Source organism: Eptesicus fuscus, chromosome 9, assembly GCF_027574615.1.
Source record: "Eptesicus fuscus isolate TK198812 chromosome 9, DD_ASM_mEF_20220401, whole genome shotgun sequence".
In the NCBI taxonomy this organism is placed as follows: domain Eukaryota; kingdom Metazoa; phylum Chordata; class Mammalia; order Chiroptera; family Vespertilionidae; genus Eptesicus; species Eptesicus fuscus.
Genome location: NC_072481.1, coordinates 17,743,789 through 17,761,413, shown reverse-complemented (window position 1 = coordinate 17,761,413; position 17,625 = coordinate 17,743,789). Strand labels below are relative to the sequence as shown.

The 17,625-nt window shown below is 51.4% G+C and overlaps 1 protein-coding gene and 1 non-coding gene across 2 annotated transcripts in view; one reads left to right on the top strand and one right to left on the bottom strand.

Annotated features, from left to right (window-relative positions):
- The window catches only part of OPRD1 (opioid receptor delta 1), a 32,892-nt gene that overhangs the window by 12,077 nt on the left and 3,190 nt on the right, over positions 1-17,625 (bottom strand). The window lies entirely within an intron of this gene.
- LOC114233985 (small nucleolar RNA SNORA42/SNORA80 family) lies at positions 6,683-6,815 on the top strand. The gene has a single exon (XR_003620188.2). It is a non-coding gene; the product is annotated as a small nucleolar RNA SNORA42/SNORA80 family (small nucleolar RNA).

Sequence of the window (17,625 nt, the reverse complement as noted above, 5' to 3'; positions counted from 1 at the left end):
TTCCTTCCCCCGGCTGCTTACACTGGTTTCCCTCCGGCCACCCGGGACCAGGCTTCCCTCGCAGCCCTGGCTTCGTCCTGAAGGTCGTCTGGAAGGACATCCAGTCTAATTAGCATATTACGCTTTTGTTATATTTAGATTAGAACAGAGCTTCAGTTTGCAAAGATGAGAAGAGTTCTGAAGACGAATGGTGGCGATGGCTGCACAACAGTGTTAATGCACTTAATGTCACTGAACTGGGCACTTAATGGTTAAGACGGTAAATTTTATGTTTTGTGTATTTTACCACAACAAAGAAGAAAGGTTGTGGGTAACCAAGAGCTGTTGCTGTCTATTTTCTTTTTTTTTTTATTTCTTTATTGATTAAGGTGTCACATATTTGTCCTCATTGTCTATTTTCTAAGCTGGAGAATGTGGTAAGGGAGTCCTTCAGAGCCTTTCAGATTTGGCTCCTCGACAGACAGCGGTGTGATCTTGGAGAAATTACTTCACCTCTCTGAACCCGTTTTCTTGTTGGTAAATTCAGTGTAATCATGCTTTTTAGGAGCCAAAACCTGTGAAAATGTCTAGCTGACTAGCCAGTACGTAGACAAGAACTGGCAGCCCTTTTGGGGTTTTCTTCTTCTTCTGATATTTTTCTGCTTTTTTTCCCATAAGATTCAATCCTCACCATTGGACCCAACCCCAGAGGTGAGGTAAGCTCTGGCTGAACCTCTACAGACTCTGAGATGCACTGGGAAACGCTTTGCTTTCTAAGTCAAATCCCCATGAGCTCACCTTGAATTACGCAGCTGCTAGGGAACGTGCTCCCAAACATCGCAGTCCTAGGCGAGGCTTCATCATACGAGTTCCGGAGCTCTAGACCCCTCCTGTCCTCTGTCAAACAGCCCGTTGTCAGGGGAGATCATCACCGTCTCTACTGATTGTCCTCCCATTGAAGGAGACGGGGTGTGACTGAAGCACAGGCATGGCCACCTTAAATCCACACACCCTCTGAGCTCTGAAGAGCTTGTCTCGGATGACAAGCAAGCTCCTTGTAAGAGTTTTCTCCCCTAGGCACCCGCAGGGCAGTTGGTTAGACTGGCTGACGTCTTAGTGCCTGGCGCCCAGAAGCAGGCTAACGCACTCCCTCCTGTGTGCAGGCCTCGATGGGCCTGGCCTGACAGCTTTGTGCGGGTGGTTTGTTTCCTTTAAGCAATAGTCTCTGGCCGCCTTTGCTTCCATGTGCCAGGCACTATGCCTAAAGCAGCAAAGGCATGAGTTCATCTCATCCTCACTGTGACCCTGAGTGCTAATGCCATGCTCGGTCTACAGATGCGCCAAGTTAGATGGCGCTCCCAAAGACACATGGCTAGGAGGCCACAGGGACAGGATGCAAACTTCCATCTGGTTTCCGGAACCCACGCGCATAACCCCTCGGGTCTGCGCTTTGCTGTTCACTGTGGTCGGAAACCGATCATTGTCCCACTAGCAGAGAGGTGTGGACAAGGAACCCGGAAGGCTGGTCAACCTTAAATGCTCTGAAAGGTCAGAGCCAATCACTCACTGTTTAGTTGAGACATTGGTAGCTGAAGCAGCCTCCACCTGTTAGTCTTATGTAAATTCTTGCTGATTGGCTATTATTGGAATTGCCTGCCTAAAGGCTATGGGTGTATCCCACAGTCTTAATAAAAGGGATAGCAAGGCCAGAACGGGGTGGAGTCCTCTCTTGGGCCTCCGCCTGGCCCCCATTTCCCAAATTAATACTTTTCTAGTCTCTTTCGTTTGTGTGCGGCCTCCTCCAGAACCCGAACCCTGAACCACGCGGGACGTGAAAGGGGTTCCCACAACTGTCCCCCGGGCCTTCCTGCCACCTGCACTACCTTATCAAGCATTGGCCGTGGCGAGGGCCCCAATCCGGAGGCCAGGACCGAGTGGAGGACACTGGTCCAGAGGTGAGCTGGCTCTAGAGCATTCGTCTGGTTTTCACACATTCCTCAACCCTGCTTTGTCCCGTGCTTTGGAGACAACCTGCTCACAATCCAGGCGGGGTCCGGGAGAGACAGACCAATAAACATCACAACAATGTCACCGGCACAATGACGGGGCCCAGTGGGGAGATGAAGAGGGGAGGTCAGTTCAGCACAAAATATACCCCTCTGGTCACAAGGGGCAGTAGCCAGTATTTACGAACAACTATGTCTTCTCGGGCATGGTTTGATGCACTCTTACACCTATGTTTGTTTTGTTTTGTTTTTTCATAGAAAACAAACGTTTGTTGGACATTGACTACGTAGCAGGCACTGGGAAAGCGTTCTGAGTCATTTAATCCTCACAGATCCCCCTACAGAGCAGACAGTATTTATTATTCCCAGTTCACTCAGAACTTGCCCAAGGCTGCACAGTCAGAAAGAGGCTGAGCAGAGATTCAAACCCAGAGCTCTCCCCTGAAACCCCGGTGCCTGCCTTTGACTTCGGTTTCCGCTTCTCTCTTGTGAATCCAGAGTACTCTGTGTGCCCCAACATATTCTCTCTGACAATGAAAGCATACGTTCCCCAAATCCTAGAACTTACAGCAGCACTTAGCACAAAGCAGGTGCTCCAAACACATTTGGTGAATGAATGAATGTTGATGAGTCAGTCTTCCAAACTAGACTGGGCCATCATCCTTCAGGCAAAAACCGTGTCCCCTTCATGCTATACACAGGGGACAGCGTTTACTGGAGGACTGACTCCCTGTGGGCAGAGGAGTCACGTGTCCTGACCCTTGAAAGTAACCAGTCATGGAGTGAAGAGCTCAGATTGGGACAGCCCTTCCCCACTCCCTGCCTCTCTCCTTCATTCCTTCTTCGATTCCTACCTTCTAACCTGGACCAGTCCAGGTCCCCTGAAGGACATCTGGGCCTCACCCTGTTTGCCCCGAATCTGAAGTGACTCAGCTCTGCGGCAGCAAAGGGAAATACTGTCAGATCATTTATCCAAGCAGCTCATTTGTTTTGAACCAAACTGAGGGGAATGTTGTTTTCTATTTATACACAAAACCCCACGTGGGTCAAAGTCAGGGCAAGAGACCTAAAAGCCAAAACAATGACAGTAACAGCAACAAGGTAAGAGCACCAACCCGCAGTCTGGTCCACCTTGTGGTACTGGAGGAACCAAATCGAACAATGGCTTCAGCCTCGATCAAACTCACTTGGTCCCAAACAGCGGGGATTGCTGGAGTATTTAGAATTCAAATGAATATTCCCAAATGCTTTTTGGGAGCTCAAAAATAACAGCTGCTCACTATAAAATGTTCAAACAATACAGAATCATTTAATAAAGAAAGCTTTAAAAACATCATTACTCTTGCAGACCAACATTACCAATAACACGCAAACACACACGCCCTGTTTTATATCATTGGGATCTTGCTCTAATACTGTTATGTAACCTGTTTCTCTCAAAACTATGCTGTGACCATCTTTCTAGAACCATAGATACAAATTAATAAAGACTTTGGTGACCAATCTGATTGTTATTCTAGTCCAGAGGTCAACCAACTTCTTTCTGAAGAGTCAGAGAGTAAATATTTTATGCCCTAACCGGTTTGGCTCAGTGGATGGAGCGTTGGCCTGCAGACTGAAGGGTCCCAGGTTTGATTCCGGTCAAGGGCATATACCTTGGTTGCGGGCACATCCCCAGTAGAGGGTGTACAGGAGGCAGCTGATCGATGTTTCTCTCTCATCGATGTTTCTAACTCTCTATCCCTCTCTGTAAAAAAAATCAATAAAATATATATTTTAAAAAATATTTTAGGCTTTGTAGGCCATATCTGTTGCATACCCTTTTTTATTTTATTTTATTTAACAACCCTTTAAGAGGATAAAAGTCATTTTTAGCTCAAGAACAGACTTCAGGCTGGATCTAGTTTCACTTAGAGATACTAAAGCTCCAGAGAGTCTGCCGGACCTCTGTGCCCAGAGGGTCAGGGAGAAACTACAGGGCGCCAAGCCGCGTCCCTGAGGACAGGCAAAGCGTCTGACTGTGAGATACTAAAGCTCCCACAGAAAGTTACTTAATCAGCCAAAACCGGTTTGGCTCAGTGGATAGAGCGTCGGCCTGCGGACTGAAGGGTCCCGGGTTCGATTCCGGTCAAGGGCATGTGCCTTGGTTGCGGGCACATCCCCAGTTGGGGATGTGCAGGAGGCAGCTGGTCGATGTCTCTCTCTCATCGATGTTTCTGGCTCTCTGTCCCTCTCCCTTCCTCTCTGTGGAAAATCAATAAAATATATTTAAAAAAAAAAAAAAAAAGAAAGTTACTTAATCAATCCCCTGTCGAAAGACACACAGGTGTTTCCTCCCTTTTTGTTATTACAGATAACGCTGTGACCCACATCTTCGTGCACAGCGGGGATTGCTGGAGTATTGCTGGATCAGCTAGCGGATGGTCTCCTAGAGAGAAATTCGAGAATCTGAGCTAGAAGGAACCGTCACAGTGCGGGCATTCCCTCTGTGGCCCTCGTCAAACGGCTTCGCAGCCTCTACCTGAGTGTTGGAGACAGCAAAGCCCCACCTGCAGGCACAACCCGTCGCGGTGTTGGCACAACTCACAGGGTAGGCAAGTTCTTTCTTTTCTCTCTCTCTTTTTTTTGGGGGGGGGGTGGGGGGTAGGGATGGTTAGGGGATGGGGCAGGGCTAAAGACTGGCTCCTTCTTACCTGGCACTATTTTTCCTGGTTCTGCCCATGGAATCACAGAAACTAAACCTAACCCTGCTCCCTCGCACATGGTGGAAAGTGGAGACAGTAACAGCCCACATCTCACCCAGCCGTGGGGAGACCGGAGTTAACACAAGGAAGTGCTCGGCACGTGCCAGCTGCTGTGGCTGGTTGGTTAGCTGCCTTCTCAGCACGGTGTGGCCATCTTGGAGCCCCATCTTGGTTTGCCCTCGTGTATTCATTAATGTGATTATCTGAGTGAAGAAGACACCACTTCTTAGGTGAATGGAGGGCCCGAGACGATGCAGGTGATTACCTCACGGGCACAGATGGTGCTCGGGCCGGGCTTCTCCCGTCTCTCCAGGCAAGTAAATGAGGCCGAACCCCTTTCCCGTGGGCTCTGCGATGTCAGTCCACGTGGCCACATGCCCCAGCCAGCACAGACGGCTCCCGAGGACAGGCTTCCAGGTCTCTGCCCCGTGGCTGGCTCCTCCACCCATGACCGGACGTGGTCTTCATGTATTTCCTACCTACCTGGCATCACCGCTGGCAGAACGTCAGCTGAAGCTGCACCCCGTCACACAGGCCCCCCCAGATCGGCCTCCCCAACTCACAACTTTTTCATCTCCTTCTACTTTTAAACCACTCCAGAAATTCCCCGTTCCCTGCACCTCCCCGTCCTGGGCCAGGGACTCGGCAGATACGGTCACCACCAAGGCTTCAACAACTTGGGCTGAAAGCGGCCCTGAGGCTGTCCAAGCCACGGACAGCCACGGAGGTGCTCATGCAAAGACCTAGCAAATGCATCGTGGGCACAGTGCACGGGGAGACTCGGATGATGCTGAAGACTCAGAGGACAGGGAAACTGGCATGGGAGATGATGGAGATGACAATGATTGGGAAGAGAGCATTGCTCTCTGTCCAGCTAAACCGAATCCAGAAACCTGAGCCCCTGGAAGAGAGTGACAATGACTTCTGACTTTCTTGTGAAGGGACCCATGCAGATGAAAGCCCTCCGATTTGTAGCCTCCTATGTGTTACTCCGTGAAGCTTAAACAAGAACCACGGCAAACCCCACATATATTTTTTTTTTTCCTTATCTCCTTAAAATGGGAAATGTGTGAGCTGAGTGATTCACACCCACAGGACAGAAACGTGAGGAGAAGTAAGTTTCTATGTAAGTTTTAATTATTGTTGTCGTCACATATGTCTTCTTTTTTAAAATATATTTTATTGACTTTTTACAGAGACGAAGGCAGAGAGATAGTTAGAGACATCAATGAGAGAGAAACATCAGTCAGTTGCCTCCTGCACGCCCTCTACTGGGGATGTGCCCACAACCAAGGTACATGCCCTTGACCGGAATCGAACCTGGGACCCTTCAGTCCGCAGGCCAACGCTCTATCCACTTGAGCCAAACCGGTTAGGGCACATCTGTCCTCTAAGAGTCAGTGGGACAGACCGGGGCTGGCACTGTGCACTGATTCACTTTAGGAATCAGTGTCAGACTAGTAGTCACTTGTACAGTTTAGAGGCTTTTAATTCTAGCTTTTATTTCATTGCATAGTCTTACTTTTTTTCTTCTGCATGCTCACAATACCAAGCTTTCAATGTGTTTCACTAAAATTTTCTGAATGAAAGTTAGCTAAGTCAGACGAAAACCAACTTTCTTTGAAAACCAGGCAACCGAAGATCCTCTGGATTATAAATACCCCGTTTTCTCTCAGAAGGCCAGCATTCCTTCTTAGGAAAGGGGACTTGAAAAATAAACCGGAACTGAAATAGGGAGAGGAACACTAGAACTTCCCTAAAGTGGAAAGGCAAGTGACAGAGAGGTGGCATCGTTTGTTTGTTTGTTTTTTGAAAAGCACGGAACAGTTTTCATTGTTTCTCAGTTATAAAGTCAGAAGACTTCTGAAGTTACTTCTCTTAATAGATGTTTTTAATACCATATTTTTATATTATTAAATAAATTTTACTTGAAAAAAAAAAAGAAAGTGGCGTGCATGGGTTTGGATGGATGGCAGGCCCGTCCCCCTGGGTCTCTCAGGTGCCCCATGCCAGAGCAAGCTGCAGCCTTGAACCATTGCCCGGCCTCTGCCCATAGGCTGCAGGCACTGAAGCAGGTTGCACAGTGGAAAAGAAAAAGAAAAAAAAAATAGTGGACATTGCCCTGGCTGGTGTGGTTCAGGTGGCTGAGCATAGTCCCATGTACCAAGAGGTTGCTGGTTCAATTCCTGGTCAGGGCACATGTGTTAAAGAATGGAGAGAGAGTGAAAATAAAATATTGGTCAGGTTTCATCTTGATATAATGTCTTCAAAATATTGTGTATTTTTGTTTCAGTAAATTAATAAAAAATAAAATTTTAAAAAAAAGAAAGTGGCCCTGAAAGAGACAAGTCCACATCCCAACCCCCAGTACCTGTGAATGTGGCATATTTGGAAAAGGGTCTTTACCGATATAATTAAGTTAAGGATCTCCACAGGAGCCCATCCTGGATTATCTGGGTGGGCCCGAACTCCAGTGACAAGTGTGCTTGTAGGAGACACACAGGGCGAGGAGGAGACGGCCATGGGAAGATGGAAGCACAACTCAGGGCGATGCAACCACAAGCCAAGGGAGGCCTGGAGCCACCAGAGGCTGGAAGGGCTGGGGAAGGACGCTCCCCAAGAGCCTTCCGAGGAAGGACAGCCCTGAGACATTATTTTTATTGGCCTCCAGAACTGTGAGAGAAACCATTTCTGTTGTTCTAACCCAGTGGTCGGCAAACTCATTCGTCAACAGAGCCCAATATCAACAGTACGATTGAAACTTCTTTTGAGAGCCACATTTTTTAAACTTAAACTTCTTCTAACGCCACTTCTTCAAAATAGACTCGCCCAGGCCGTGGTATTTTGTGGAAGAGCCACACTCAAGGGGCCAAAGAGCCGCATGTGGCTCGCGAGCCGCAGTTTGCCAACCACGGTTCTAACCCATCAAGTTTGTGGTAATGTGTTACGGCAGCCCGTAAATAGTAAAGGTGCGAACCAGGGAGAAGCACAGACTTCGTCACTGGACACAATATATTTAAGCCCCAGCTCTGCCTCTAACTAACAGTCGGACCTCGGGCAATTCTACCATCTCCAAGCCTCAGTTTGCTCATCTGTGAACTGGGTATATGGATCCTACCACATGAGGGTGTGGTGAGTACCGAATGAGTTCATGCCCATGACGTCCCTCGCACACTGCCAGGCGCACCCATATAACAGTAGCTCCTCTTCTTGTCCAGATGAAAATAGCTCTAGAATGACACCTCCTGAGCTGCTCCGGGTGTCTCAGGAACCTGACTCCTGTGCTGGCCCTGGGTCACCTGCCACCACTGGTGGGACACAGAGCCCTGTGCTGCAACCTCAGCACTAGAGGAGGCTCTGATCTGCAACAATGAACTAAAAACTCCTCTCCCACTTTAAAGATGGGGAAACTGAGGCCAGGAGAGGGGAAGGTGTAAGGCACAAGGTTACATGTTCTCTGACTTAGAGTACCGGTTCTCCTGACTTCTGGAAGGCCACGTTCTACTTCTCCAAGCGGCATCCCCAGGGTGAGTCCCAGGTGCGGGTTCAGGATAGCTGAGGCCAGAGGGGAAGGGGGCTCCTGTCCAAGGCTTCAGACTTCCTGAAGCGGCTCTGGGCTCTTAGTAGATGCCTACGTCCTAGGCCCCACGTCCAATGGTTAGCCAAGTAGGGTAGGTCCTGGAGAGAACCGTCCCCATCACTGTCATCATCTTCACCGCCGTCTCCATCACAGCAGCTACACAGGCTCAGTGCTCACACGGTCCTGACACAGTCTACAGAATTCCACCGTGACATTTACAGAGATGATCTCATTTAATCACTCCAACCACCCTATGAAATTGCTGCTATTATCATCCTCACACACAGGAGGAGAGTGAGCCTAGGAGAGTGTACTGGGTTGAACAGGGGTCCCCAAAATTCACATCTACCGGGCACCTCAGAATGCAACCCTATTTGGAAATAGGATCTTTGCAGATGAAATTCACTAAGGTGACGCCATACGAGATGAGGGTGCACCCTAAATCCAAGACTGGTGTCCTTACAAAAGGAAACACAGAGGCACACGGAGAGAAGGAACACAGCCATGTGGAAACAGAGGCTGAAGCTGGGATGATGCAGCTGCGAGCCCAAGGGAGGCCAGGGATTGCCAATGAGCGCCGGAAGCCAGGAAGGAAGGCGTCTTCGCTAGACCCTTCAGAGGGAGCGTGGCTCTGCTTGGCTTCAGACCTCTAGCCTCCCGGACTGTTGCTTTAAGCCACCCAGTTGATGGCAGTTTGCTAGGGCAGCCCAAGGAAACTAACAGAGAGGGGTTCACCGTGTGGCCAGCCGTGGCCTAAAACACAGAAGCAATGCCTGTTAAAATTGCTCCCCTCTCCAGCTCTCCCAACAAAAGGACTTTTTTTCATCAGGACTGTAGAATGTTAGCACTGAAAGGGAAGACGGCCGGTGAGAGTATTCACGGAGCACTTCCTAAATAAGTGCCACGTGGGTGTGTGTTCACTGTCCCACTGAGTCTGCACAACCGCCACGGGAGGTGAGCCGTAGTAACCCCATTTGACAGATGCGGAACGTTGAGGCTCAGACCCTCCTAACCTCTGCCACACCTTCTTCTCCCTGAATGTCAAGTTCAATCCCTTCGTCTTACAAATGAGGAGACCAGGGCGCAGCTACAGCAGTGATCACAAAGGCTCTGCCCGTTGTGGGAACAGCTTAAATAAAGCCGCTGCCAGCCAGCAGGGGTCCGGCGGGGGCTCCCTCTATTTGCAGACAAAGGGGGGTTGCTCTTCCGACGGGCAAAACAAGGCGGCTGGGCAGCAAGGGCTGCAAGCGACAGCCCTGCCCACCATCTAAGGAGTGGCGCGTGGCCAGAAATTAATGAGCTGCCTCCGTTCTGGCAAAGCCTGAGGGAGGAAGGTGGTTCATTGTAATGAGACCCAGTGAGTGTGTCACAGAAGTTTATGGGCTGGAATATGGAGACACAGGGCCACTGAGTCGAACATGAGCAGGGAGGCCAGCCAGGTCCGCAATAAACAGGGCAGACTCCTTGTTCGGTTCTCATGGAAGCCACGGAGGCTTACGGACGGCTGCACCAAGGGATGGGGCAGTTGGACACAACAGAGGCCCCGAGAAAGCAGAGTTCCTCAAGTGTCTCTGGAAATAGGACATGTCCCTCCTACCAACACCGACTGGCCAAACACCTGAGCGTCAGCCCCTGGGCCGGGGCTCCAGCTTTGAACAAAGGATCCTCCCCCCACCGCGGCCCCCACCACACATCTGCTCATGTGGCGGGGAGAGGAAGAGATGAGCAATCATGTGTTTGGAAATGTGTGTGGTCCCTGCTGTAATGGGACCCAGTTAGGGCACTGTGGGAACACAGAGGAGGGGGGTCAGAGAGGGCCCCTGGAGGAAAGATTTCCTGGGCTGAGAAGGGGTTATTCGAGAGAGAACCGAGACCTGAGGTCCCTGCACACTTTACGTCCCTCTTGTCTGGTAGTTGGGGGATTTTTATTATAGAACCCAACTCAAGAGAGGGAATCTCATTAACAAAGTGTCAACTAGATAATTAAGAAATACTTAGTGATGGCTCCTTAGGGCCAGGGATGGAACTAGGAAACAGGAGAGAAGATGAATGGGGCACAGCTCCTGCCCTCCAGGAGTAGCCAGTGTAAAGAGGAAGGCAAACACAGGAGCAATTAATTCCACTGCAGTTAGAACCACTGCTTCAGCCCAGCCAGCCTGGCTCAGTGGCTGAGCCTCAGCCTAGGAGCCAGGGGGTTGCGGTTCAATCCCTGGTCAGGGCACATGCCTGGGTTGCAGGCTCAATCCCCAGTGGGGGAAGTGCACGAGGCAGCCGATCAATGATTCTCTCATCATTGATGTTTCTATCTCTCTCTCCCTGTCCTTTCCTCTCCGAAATCAATAAAAATATTTAAAAAAAAACAAAACCACACTATTTCATGACTATCTATTTTTGTGTGCGTCTCCCCTCTTTCTATGTGACAGGCTCTGGATTATTAAGTGTTTTTCTATCATCCCCATTTCACAGATGAGAAAACGGGCTCAGTGGGGTGAGCCCAAGGGTGAACAGCCAGCAAGAAGCAGACCTGGATTGGAATCCCAACCTCTCCACCTCTGAGGATGTGGCTGCCTCTCCAGCAGCTGCCCGGCGGAACTTAGGGTCCTTCGGGGCCTCTCAGGCGTTGTCACCGGCACCCAGGCTGGACTGACCTGGGCGGGAACCCACTTCTCGTGCTCCCAGAACTACTACTTCGAGCCACTCCTGGGCTCTCCCCTAGCCCAGGCAATTCTAAGCGTGGAAAGAAATGCAAGAAGAGGGGACAAGGGATTAGGACAAGCAGGTTCCAGCCCTGACTTGGCCACGAACTCAAAAGACACAGAACATGCCCAGGCCCCAGTTTCCTCATTTGTAAATCAGACCGGCTGCATTGGACATACAAGGCGGCAGGAACCAGGGCAGAGGTTATGAGTGTGGGCCCTAAGATCAGAACTTGGAGTCACTGTCACGTCTCTGAGCCTCACCTTTCCTCATCTATAAAACGGGGGCTCACCTCACAGGGGAATAAGGAATACACGGGATACTGTATACACATCTCTAAGCAGAGCACCTGGCACAACATCAGTGTTCAATAAAGAGAATGATCGCGACTCAAAATTCCATGCCTTGGTGAGAAGGTTACTTCCGCAGGGGGGAGAGGGAAGCTGTTTCTCCCTCTCTCTGTGCTGTTTATTGAATGGGGCGTTTGGGCCGCAAAGGACTTCGAAGTTTGAGTTCTTTCCACTTATCAAGAATGACTCAGAAAGCTACAAAAGAAAGACACGATTCTTTCTGCTCACACCCACCCAGGCCGGAGACAAAGCGGCTGATTTTCGCAGCTGCACCGGGAGCTATACATCCACAGAGCACAGCCCAGATGCCCCATCCCACCCCGTATCTCCCAGCTGGTAATGGGGCTTAAATGGCTCATTTAAGCCAGGCTTTCTGCTCTACTCACCCCACGATTATCCCTCTTCCTGGGCATGTTTCGATATTCTGGGTAGCCAATTGGATTTAGAGGTCCCAGGACTCTGAGCTTAATGAAATCATGCCTGGCCCGTGCACAGCCCGCCTTCCTCTCCAAGTCCAGGCATCATCTGCCAGGAAGGGGAGAAAGGGAACCTGAGATCTCATCTGAGAAGCATTCTTCAAATCTCAGCCTGGAATGGTCTGTCTTGTCAAATCTGCAGGGCCAGACCCGCACCCAGTGGTTATGCCGTGTCCTCTTGGCTCACTCCTGGCTCCAAAGCCTGGCCAGAGCTCAGCACACAGCAGACGCTCCCTACATTGCACAGCAGCTCTTATCTTCTTGGAGAGCTCTGACAGTTGCAAAATTTCTTATAGAAATCATATGAAATGTGCATGAACATAAGTGTTCCAGAAAGTTCACAGATGCATTATTTAAATTGGCATAATATTAGAAATAGCCCTAACCAGTTTGGCTCAGTGGATAGAGAGTCGGCCTGCGGACTCAAGGGTCCCAGGTTCGAATCCGGTCAAGGGCATGTACCTTGGTTGCGGGCACATCCCCGGTAGGGGGTGTGCAGGAGGCAGCTGATCAGATGTTTCTCTCTCATCGATGTTTCTAACTCTCTATCCCTCTCCTTTCCTCTCTGTAAAAAAAATCAATAAAATATTTTTTTAATTATTAGAAATAATGTACGTCCCCCCCCCCGCCACATAGAACACACTCATATAATGCAGCCATTTAAAAAAATCATGTTTTCAGAGAGTGTTTGATACCATGAGTACATGCTCATGAGATAATGTTACGTGAAAAGGCAGCTTACAAAATAGTTTATATAATGTGCTCATTATTTCAATGAAGTGTGATCCTCATATCATTAAAACAGAGAGAGAGAGAGAGAGAGAGAGAGAGAGAGAGAGAGAGAAAGAGAGAGAAGAAATACACCAAAATGGCAAAGCTTTTCTCTGAAATAACCACTGTGTTACCTTTATGGTAAAAGAATATTTCTAATATTGAACTGATCAAATTTCCCTGTAGTTTAAGCCTGGTTCCTATGGGGCTTGATAAATATCGATCAAATGAATGAGAAGCAAGTCTCACTCCTCTTCTAATAGACATAATAATAGAAACTGTTTATTGAACACTTACTAAATGTCTGGTTCTGTGCTGCAGTCCTTCACGTCATGCCTCATGAACTCCTCATAACCACCCTATATGGATCTATTGCTACTCCCATTTCACAGATGAGAAAACTGAGGCTCAGAGAGGTTGTGTATATGTGGCCCAAGCGCACTCTCTCAGTAAGTGGCACAGCTGGGACATGATCCCAGGTCAGTCTGGCTCCAATGTCCAGGCTCTCATCAGCTGTTACCCCACACAGAGGCGTCAGAGGTTTATAATCCCCCCTGTTCCTCCCTGCTCTAACAGACACCCCAGCTCTCGCCCCCATTCCTCTTGTGTCTCGTGGACAGCAGTAGCAGAGCTGAAGTGGAGTGGTTTTGCAGTCAGAAAGATCTGGGTTTGTACCATCGGGCTGTGAGGGCCACCTACCCCTCACCCATCCGTGAGAATGTCCAGTCCCCACTGCAGAGCTGCTGTGCGGCTCGGAGAAGCCTCTGGCATGTGGCCGACGCTCAGGAGGGGCTCCTCGGTGCCCTCTGTGACTCCTGGACTCGGTGGCTTGGGTCTGAGTCACACACACTCCTCAGGGATGAACCCGGGGCCTGGGAAGTGCTGGCTCCGGGCGAGGCCAGAAGGCAGAGCCGGAACACCAGCCTGGGCCTGGGCTGCGGCTGGCTCTCCCTGCTCTCCTCACCGCGAGTCACCTGGCAGCCTCCTGACGTCCTGTAGGTCTGACAGTGCTTCGGGGGACAACGGAGGCCAGGGTTTCAGGGACCAGCCCAAGGTCACCCAGATCTCTTCCATCACCCTGAGCTGGCCTCTCTGGTTTCCACACGTTGAGGCCCTCCCCGCCCAACCCACCGCACACCCACCCACACCAAACGCATCCTCTTGAAGACCATTCTGGACAGACATTGCTCCAAAATCCTTTCCCCCTCGGCCTGTGACCCGAAGCTCCCTCGTTTCCCAGCATGGCCACCTTATCCTGGGACCCGAGAACCTGCCCAGCCCCAGCTCCCACTGCCCAGACTTGAAACTGGAGCCTCCGTTTGACCTCCAGCCCCTAACACAGCCCTGCCAGGCTGTCTCCTTCCTCAGTCCTGTCTCCCCGCCTCCCCATCCCCACCAGAACGACTCCCCCCAGTTACCTGGGGCTGGTCCACGGAGTTCCGCTAACGTTTGCGGGAATTGTGGAAGGCAGAGACCATAGTTGGATTCACCCCCGGCTCCAAAGCCTGGCCCGAGCTCGCACACAGCAGGCTCCTTGACAAGCATGGCCGGGAGGACACCTGCCGGCAAGGCCTTCCCTGCCTTTGTCCCGACAGCCTCTCCCACGTCACAGCCGCCCAGCCCTGCCCTCTGCGGGACAGGAAATCCGAGGAACCTTTCTTTGCTCCTGCTGTTCCCTCTGCCTGGAATGCCCCACACCACCTCTCCTGGCAGCCAACTGCTGCCCCCAATCACAGCGCAGAGCAGGCATCACCTCCCCAGCATGCTCTCCCCTCCCCCTCCCCCACCGCCCGAGCCCCAGAATCCCACAGCCCCGGGAAGCTGCACTTGTCCCTGGAGTTGTAGCTAACCAGGAGGCCCGGAGGGGCACGGCTCTGTTAGGAGCCAGGGGCTGTGCTGAGGCTTCAGCCGAGAGTCTGGCCAGTGGGAGCGGCTCTGCCGGGGGGTCAGCAACAGCAAATGCTTGTTGAGTGAGTAAATGTGCAGACGATTCAGGAAGCAGGAAAGGGCCAAGGTGGAAAATGCAGACAAGCTGGCCTCACAGCCAGGAAAGACGCGAGCCTGGAGCAGCTGCGGGGTGCGGGTCAACCACAGCTGGCCGTGCTGCGGGCCTGCGATGGGCCAGGTGCTGGGCTGTGGCCTTGCACACGCACGAGCTCACTAATCTCTCCAATCGTCCACCGCAGACCACCCTAACTTTACAAACGCAGAAAGGAGGCTCGGGGGAGTTCGGCTTTGCCCAGGATGTGGCTGAGCTGCAACTGAGGCCGGGCACGACCTGAACTCCAGCTGTGACCTTTGCACTGCATCGCGTCACCTCACTGGGGTCCCTCCTGGCCCACTCAGGCCCCAGGAGAGGGGAGGGGCACAAAAGGCAAGGAGCTCATGCTGGATCCCCCAAATCAAGAGTTCTAACCCTGCATGCCAAAACCGGTTTGGCTCAGTGGATAGAGCGTCGGCCTGCGGACTGAAAGGTCCCGGGTTCGATTCTGGTCAAGGGCATGTACCTTGGTTGCGGGCACATCCCCAGTAGGAAGTGTGCAGGAGGCAGCTGATCGATGTTTCTCTCTTTTCAATGTTTCTAACTCTCTATCCCTCTCCCTTCCTCTCTGTAAAAAATCAATAAAATATATTTTTAAAAGGGGGGGGGGGCAGGCAGAGCAGCACACCGCCTAAAACAGAGACTCAAGAGGGGCAGGGGTGGGGCTGGTAAGAGACATGGCGGGGTGTAAATCTGCCAAAACCAGGCTCAGGGAGAGGAGGTGGTAGGGAGACAGACTGTGGAACAGATAAGGAGCCAAGTGGAGCCCTAGCTGGTTTGGCTCAGTGGATAGAGCGTCGGCCTGCAGACCATAGGGTCCCGGGTTCGAATCCCGGTCAGGGCACATGCCTGAGTCATGGGCTCGAGGTCCCCTAGGGGGCGTGCAGGAGGCAGCCCATCCATGATTCTCTCTCATCATGGATGTTTCTATCTCTCTCTCTCTCTCCCTCTCCCTTCCTCTCTGAAATCAATAAAATATATATTTTTAAAAAAGAAGCCAAGTGGAAAAGCACCAACTCTGTTCAGCTCCCTGGATTCGGAGCAGGCGAACCAGGAAGTTCTGGGCCATTTAGAGAGAAGAAAGGGAGTAGAAGGGGTGGCTCCATTAAGCTCTTCACACTCCACCCCGCCCAGAGGGCTGCCAAAGGGAACTCTGAGATACCAGCCCTGCTCCAGGCACTGACTCTGCCCAGAAACGGGTTGTCCAGCCTCTATTCTGAAGATCCACAGAGCCACCTGCCAGTCGAACTCACCCCACAGGACTAGGGAGGGATGTTCTGCTTGGGGGCCAGAGGTCCTGAAAAATCCTGTTCACACTTCAGGTTACTCGGCCCATGTATTTTAGGCTGCTGTCCTTGGGGGAGGGGCAAGGAAGGAGGATCCAAGTTGCCTGTCCCCACTGAGTGGGAGACCAGGGACAGGGTGGCTGCCTGGGGCTTGGCTTCTGCCGGCAAAGTCCCAAGAGCAGTGAGGAGAGGGGAGCGTGTCTTGTCCTCTCGTCTGTTCCGCAGTCGGCTCCGTCTCCCTACCGCGGGCTGTTGGCTAAAAGTGTGATTCCCAGAGGCCCCCCTCTGCACCCCGCAGGGTGGCGGGGCCTCTCAGGCATGCCCATGAGGTGGGGAGACGCCCAGCAGGTGGGGGGGCGGGAGGAATGGAGAGTGCTTCGTGATGTCGGATTCTGAGCCCAGCGCTCTGTTTTCCCAGCCCCTCATTGTGTCCGTCTTCCCATCAGAGCCTCCTCCCTCAGCTTTTTAAATATATATTTTTTATTGATTTCAGAGAGAGGAAGGGAGAGGGAGAGAAACATGGATCAGCTGCCTCCTACACACCCCCTACTGGGGATCGAGCCAGCAACCAGGGCATGTGCCCTGACTGGAATCAAACCATGACCTCCTGGTTCATAGGCCGATGCTCAACCACTGAGCCACACCAGCTGGGCCTCCCTCAGCTTCTTACTTAGTTACCCCTCCGTCATCCTTCAGCATCTCAGAGGCCTTCTCTGAGTTCCCTGCCCAGGGGAGACCCTCCCCACATCGTGGGCCCCTCAAGCCCCCGCAGCTACAAATGTAAGCTTGTTGGATGACCAACGAACGTCTATTTCTCCCACCAGACCCTCAGCTCCATAAGGGCAGGGGCCGTGTATTTTCTCCCTCACCATTTCCTCATCTCAGCGTCTAGCACAGTGCACCCATAGAATTCTCTTGAATTAATGAATTCTTTTCATTCCATCACACAGAGACCCTCTCTGTTCTCAAGGGGCTTGAAAGGCTCAGATACTACACATTATCCCACTTAATCCTCACAACCCAGGGTGCAATGTATTCCCACTTTACAGGCAAAGAAATGAGCTTCAGAGTTAAAGCCACAAGCCCAAGATACAGCCAGTACGTGGCTTTGAACTCAGGATTTGAACTTAGTTATGTCTGGCTTTGGGGCCCCAGCTCTGCCACTATACCACCCTGCCTTCCCGCCCCCAGGGGTCTTTGGGTCTTCCCTTGCAAACCTTCCCCCTGCACTCCAAAATGCCTACGCTCAAAACTGACAAGCAGAATTCATTCATTCATTCATTCATTCATTCATTCACTCATTCATTCAACCAATCAACTGACTCACTCATTGGTTGTGCCAGGCCCTACATGGAGAGTCAGATTAGAGCAGAGGCTTTTCTCTGTCCTGGGCTCCCCGCACCTCACGGCTCTTGGGACTTTTCCAGCAGAAGCCAAGCCCCAGGCAGCCACCCTGTCCCTAGTCTCCCACTCAGTGGGGACAGACTAATTTGGATCCTCCTTCCTTGCCCCTCCCCCAAGGACAGCAGCCTAAAATACATGGGCCGAATAACATGGGTAGGATCACAGTCCATTTGGCCCCGTCATTCTCTGAGGATTCTAGGACCAGAGGAGGGACAGGGTTCGGCCCCCTGCTCCCATGCATTTCTTTGACGGTCGCCTATCCCAGACAACTCTGGGGAAAGTTCTGGACGT